The following is a 6023-nucleotide window of genomic DNA, read 5'->3' on the forward strand; positions in this document are numbered from 1 at the left end:
AAAAGTAAAAGGAGGCCTGTGGAGCAGGTCTGGGTGCGACTCCGGATCCCCCAACATCAGGTGCCACCACCAAAGATTCCTACGTGTAGCCCATAGAACCCCAAAAGCAACGGGACGAGTTCTGGTCACATACTCCCTCCAAATGACATCCTGGCCTTCTTCTGGAACTCCCTCCCCTCTCAGACTCTCAAGGTTTCCTCCAGCGTGTCGGTTCCCACAGAGCAGACCTTTGGTCTGAGACCTGACAGTCCAGAAGCCACGCATGCTGCCGCGTGACGGCGGTGTCGCGGCTTGGGACAAGAGGAGGCCCCACGGTGCGGGCTGGGGCGCCAGGCACCGCGGCGGGCGCTGAGGGTGGGGGTGACCCCCACCCCGGGCCGCCGCCTCGCTCCCAGAGAGGGGACAGAACAAGAGGCAAAACAAAAAAAAAAAAAAAAAAAGAAGAAGCCTACGGCACCCGGTATTCCCAGGCGGTCTCCCATCCAAGTACTAACCAGGCCCGACCCTGCTTAGCTTCCGAGACCAGACGAGGTCGGGCGCGTTCAGGGTGGTGTGGCCCTAGACGGCGGAGGGCGCCCCTGCCCCGCTCAAGAAGCCGAGCCTCTCTGCGCTTCCCCGCCGCCTCCTCCCGCCCCAGGCCCCGCACCGGCGCTGACCCGCGCCGGGCCGGGCCTGTTGAGTTCACCGGCCGGGTCCGGCGGGCTCCGAGGGACGGGGGTGACAGGCGGGGCGGGGCGGGCAGGGAGCGGTGGGCCGGGGTGGGGGGCTGTCTCTCTATACACACACACACACACACACACACACTCACACTCACACAAGATGCGCCTCCACGGCTGGACTCGCCAAGGTGGAGACCTTCCAGCCCCCTTCCTCTCCTCGCCTGGCCTCCTTCACCTACCCGCCCCCCACCCCCAGCTCGTGGCCGCCCCCGCCGCCGCCGCCGCCGCCGCCGCCGATTGCGCACGCGCGGATCGCCCGCCCTTTGACCCCAGGCAGGGGCCGCCCTCCCCGACAACCCCTTTCAGCTGGGCCCCCCACCCTGTGGGTGGGCTGCCGCCTATTCCCCCGGGCCCCGGGCTGGGGCACAGCGCATGGGGGAGGGGAGCGAGTGTATGGGGCGTCTCTCTCTCTCTCTAGGGATGTGTCCCATGGGTGGGGTGGCGTGGTTTGTGGGGCGCTGAAGAAATCAGTCCCCTCCATCTCCTACCTCTGGAAAACGCCCAAGCCCTTGGAGAACTGCCGGCAACGCGACCGGGGGGGCCGGGACCCTCCTCTGTGTCCTCCTGTGGCCCAGTCCAAGGGGCCGGGGCCTGGGCCTGGCCGGGGCTGCATTGGACCCCGACCACCCTGGCGTGTGGACTCGCTAAAAATCGGCCATTAGATATTGGATTCCAGCTTCATTGAGGTCATTTCACTAATGAGTGCACCGGAAAGAGTTTCCTAATCCATCTGTGAGGGTGGCAACTGAAAGAGAATTTTAAAGCTGACAGAATAGGCGAGGAAAGGCATAGGAGATTTCCACACCCAGTAAGGAAGCCTTTCCCGAAATGGAAGAAAGAAACGAGCAAACAGAAACACCGGTAGCCCGCCAGGATCAGAGTCTGCCCCCGAGAGAAAGTACCCTGACCAGGTTCACCCGTGGGTGGGTGGCGAGCTAGCGGCATTCAGAAGAGCGAGGCCCGCAGTCTGTGCAGAAGACACCTGCACTCGGGTGTGTGTGTGGCGGCACGATTCACAAGCAGCTCCAGATGTTAAGCCAAGGAGAAGCCAGGGAGTTCCCAACGCCCCAGGTGTCCTCAGCCCACGACTGGCTGCTGGGGGAATGCGAAGCCCGGCTCCTTGTCTCAGAGCGGGACAACCAGGAGGTGTGACGTACACCCCGGGGTTCCCAGGAGGATCAGGCTGAAGCTGGGACTTGGCCTGAAAGTGTCCCCTCGCATGGCCACCCCCTTCCCCTTCCTGCTCCTCTACTCCTGGTGCCCCTCCATCCAGGGGCCAGACCTTAAAGAGTCACCCGCAAGAGAATCCTGGTCCCAAAGGAGCCTTCTGGGGGACCCGTGCTGAGAGAGGTTGTGGGCATGGCCCGCTGGGGCTCTGCCCGACCCAGGGCTGAGAGATGCAACCTCCCAGCTCTGGGTCCCTGCAGGGGAAGCGTTGGCAAGCACAGGGCCAGTCCTCCAAAGGCCCAGGTGCAGGGAGCCCAGGCCAAGCAGCCTGTGGAAGAAGCCACCCCGGGAAGACGACTGCAGGCCACGGCCCTTCCCACCTCCTCCTCCTCCTCCTCCTGCTCCTCCACCCCCACCGACCTCCCACCCCCCACCCCCGACATGGCGCAGGGCTCAGAGACACCTCAGACACTTGCTACCCAAAGTGCAAAGGGCATCAGTTGCTCCTCCAAACCCCCCCCCCTGCCCAGCAGACCGCGTCGTCCAGCCAGCCCCCGGGCCTCCCTGGGGTGCCCAGCACAAAAGTGCAGACAACCACCGGACCCTCAATCTCAGTTTTCGGATGTTTTTGCCACTCTAAGGACCCGCAGGCCAGCTGGGCCTTCTGGCAGGACAGAGAGCCCCGGAATCCGACGTGGAGAGCTGGGTGTACGTCCCCACGAGGAGGCGGTCCCCACCTCCGCGGCTCTCCCCTTGCGGGGGGGGGTGAAAGCAGCCACGGGGCCTCGGAGAAGACACCAGGCTGGGCGCCCGCCCCACAGTGGGGGCACGTCCCCCGCAGGCCACTTAGCGACGGCCGCCGGCCGGCGGACGGTTGGGTGGCGCGAGACGCTGCGGCCGCCCTGCTACCGGGTTCCTGGGAGGGCGTCCTGGAACCAGCGTCCACACCAAGCCCTTGGAAGGCCCAGGCGACGGAGGAGCCCCGTCAGGCAGGGGCCGAGGACGGTGACGGCCCGGGCGGGGAGGAGCGTGTCAGGCAGGGGCAGAGGACGGTGACAGGTGACAGGCCGGGCGGGAAGGAGTCAGTCAGGCAGGGGCCGAGGAGGAGACGGGCTGGGTAAGGGTTAGGGTTAGAGTCAGGGCACAAGTCACAATCGCAAAGACCTGGAAGCGACCCGAGTGCCCATCGACCCACGAGTGCGTAAATGAAATGTGGCGCGTGGACACCACGGAGTGCTATTCAGCTAGGAGGAGCAGCGGTGAGAGGGCACCTCTCGTGGTTCTCCTGGCCAGAGCTGGAACCCGTTCCAGTAAGCCAGGTAGCCCAAGAATGGACACACGAGCACCACGTGCTCGCGCTCACCAGCAAATGGGTACGAACCGATGGACACCTAAGTGGACACAGAGGAATCACCTTCATCGGGTGGGTGTCGGGCGGGTGGGGGGAGGGGATGGGCATACACCTCCATTAGGAATGGGGTGGGTGCGCACCGACTGGGGGATGGGCGCACTTGAGGCTCTGACCCGAGGGGGGAGGCAGGGAGAGGGCAACGTACCCGACCCTAACATTGGTACCCCCACAATACGCTGGAACGACATCAGAGGTAAATGAATAAGAACACAGGGGGGAGGGGGGCACGGGCAACACATGTCACCTTAATACTTGGACTCCCATCATCTGCTTGAAAAGAGAGAGAAAAGAAAATGCAATCATAGAGATAAGAGACACTTTTTAAAAATAATGAATCCGAAGAGAAAAGTAAAAGGAGGCCTGTGGAGCAGGTCTGGGTGCGACTCCGGATCCCCCAACATCAGGTGCCACCACCAAAGATTCCTACGTGTAGCCCATAGAACCCCAAAAGCAACGGGACGAGTTCTGGTCACATACTCCCTCCAAATGACATCCTGGCCTTCTTCTGGAACTCCCTCCCCTCTCAGACTCTCAAGGTTTCCTCCAGCGTGTCGGTTCCCACAGAGCAGACCTTTGGTCTGAGACCTGACAGTCCAGAAGCCACGCATGCTGCCGCGTGACGGCGGTGTCGCGGCTTGGGACAAGAGGAGGCCCCACGGTGCGGGCTGGGGCGCCAGGCACCGCGGCGGGCGCTGAGGGTGGGGGTGACCCCCACCCCGGGCCGCCGCCTCGCTCCCAGAGAGGGGACAGAACAAGAGGCAAAACAAAAAAAAAAAAAAAGAAGAAGCCTACGGCACCCGGTATTCCCAGGCGGTCTCCCATCCAAGTACTAACCAGGCCCGACCCTGCTTAGCTTCCGAGACCAGACGAGGTCGGGCGCGTTCAGGGTGGTGTGGCCCTAGACGGCGGAGGGCGCCCCTGCCCCGCTCAAGAAGCCGAGCCTCTCTGCGCTTCCCCGCCGCCTCCTCCCGCCCCAGGCCCCGCACCGGCGCTGACCCGCGCCGGGCCGGGCCTGTTGAGTTCACCGGCCGGGTCCGGCGGGCTCCGAGGGACGGGGGTGACAGGCGGGGCGGGGCGGGCAGGGAGCGGTGGGCCGGGGTGGGGGGCTGTCTCTCTATACACACACACACACACACACACACACTCACACTCACACAAGATGCGCCTCCACGGCTGGACTCGCCAAGGTGGAGACCTTCCAGCCCCCTTCCTCTCCTCGCCTGGCCTCCTTCACCTACCCGCCCCCCACCCCCAGCTCGTGGCCGCCCCCGCCGCCGCCGCCGCCGCCGCCGCCGATTGCGCACGCGCGGATCGCCCGCCCTTTGACCCCAGGCAGGGGCCGCCCTCCCCGACAACCCCTTTCAGCTGGGCCCCCCACCCTGTGGGTGGGCTGCCGCCTATTCCCCCGGGCCCCGGGCTGGGGCACAGCGCATGGGGGAGGGGAGCGAGTGTATGGGGCGTCTCTCTCTCTCTCTAGGGATGTGTCCCATGGGTGGGGTGGCGTGGTTTGTGGGGCGCTGAAGAAATCAGTCCCCTCCATCTCCTACCTCTGGAAAACGCCCAAGCCCTTGGAGAACTGCCGGCAACGCGACCGGGGGGGCCGGGACCCTCCTCTGCGTCCTCCTGTGGCCCAGTCCAAGGGGCCGGGGCCTGGGCCTGGCCGGGGCTGCATTGGACCCCGACCACCCTGGCGTGTGGACTCGCTAAAAATCGGCCATTAGATATTGGATTCCAGCTTCATTGAGGTCATTTCACTAATGAGTGCACCGGAAAGAGTTTCCTAATCCATCTGTGAGGGTGGCAACTGAAAGAGAATTTTAAAGCTGACAGAATAGGCGAGGAAAGGCATAGGAGATTTCCACACCCAGTAAGGAAGCCTTTCCCGAAATGGAAGAAAGAAACGAGCAAACAGAAACACCGGTAGCCCGCCAGGATCAGAGTCTGCCCCCGAGAGAAAGTACCCTGACCAGGTTCACCCGTGGGTGGGTGGCGAGCTAGCGGCATTCAGAAGAGCGAGGCCCGCAGTCTGTGCAGAAGACACCTGCACTCGGGTGTGTGTGTGGCGGCACGATTCACAAGCAGCTCCAGATGTTAAGCCAAGGAGAAGCCAGGGAGTTCCCAACGCCCCAGGTGTCCTCAGCCCACGACTGGCTGCTGGGGGAATGCGAAGCCCGGCTCCTTGTCTCAGAGCGGGACAACCAGGAGGTGTGACGTACACCCCGGGGTTCCCAGGAGGATCAGGCTGAAGCTGGGACTTGGCCTGAAAGTGTCCCCTCGCATGGCCACCCCCTTCCCCTTCCTGCTCCTCTACTCCTGGTGCCCCTCCATCCAGGGGCCAGACCTTAAAGAGTCACCCGCAAGAGAATCCTGGTCCCAAAGGAGCCTTCTGGGGGACCCGTGCTGAGAGAGGTTGTGGGCATGGCCCGCTGGGGCTCTGCCCGACCCAGGGCTGAGAGATGCAACCTCCCAGCTCTGGGTCCCTGCAGGGGAAGCGTTGGCAAGCACAGGGCCAGTCCTCCAAAGGCCCAGGTGCAGGGAGCCCAGGCCAAGCAGCCTGTGGAAGAAGCCACCCCGGGAAGACGACTGCAGGCCACGGCCCTTCCCACCTCCTCCTCCTCCTCCTCCTGCTCCTCCACCCCCACCGACCTCCCACCCCCCACCCCCGACATGGCGCAGGGCTCAGAGACACCTCAGACACTTGCTACCCAAAGTGCAAAGGGCATCAG

General features: G+C 64.0%; 2 non-coding genes across 2 annotated transcripts; both read right to left on the minus strand.

Annotated features, from left to right (window-relative positions):
- Nucleotides 1-445: 445 nt before the first annotated feature.
- LOC142868940 (5S ribosomal RNA) lies at nucleotides 446-564 on the minus strand. Its single transcript, XR_012917799.1, has one exon. It is a non-coding gene; the product is annotated as a 5S ribosomal RNA (ribosomal RNA).
- Nucleotides 565-4082: 3518 nt separating this feature from the next.
- LOC142868910 (5S ribosomal RNA) lies at nucleotides 4083-4201 on the minus strand. Its single transcript, XR_012917769.1, has one exon. It is a non-coding gene; the product is annotated as a 5S ribosomal RNA (ribosomal RNA).
- Between the last annotated feature and the right edge of the window lie 1822 nt (nucleotides 4202-6023).

This window comes from Microcebus murinus, unplaced genomic scaffold (genome assembly GCF_040939455.1).
Source record: "Microcebus murinus isolate Inina unplaced genomic scaffold, M.murinus_Inina_mat1.0 scaf048_hap2_Mmur4.0, whole genome shotgun sequence".
Classification (NCBI taxonomy): Eukaryota; Metazoa; Chordata; class Mammalia; order Primates; family Cheirogaleidae; genus Microcebus; species Microcebus murinus.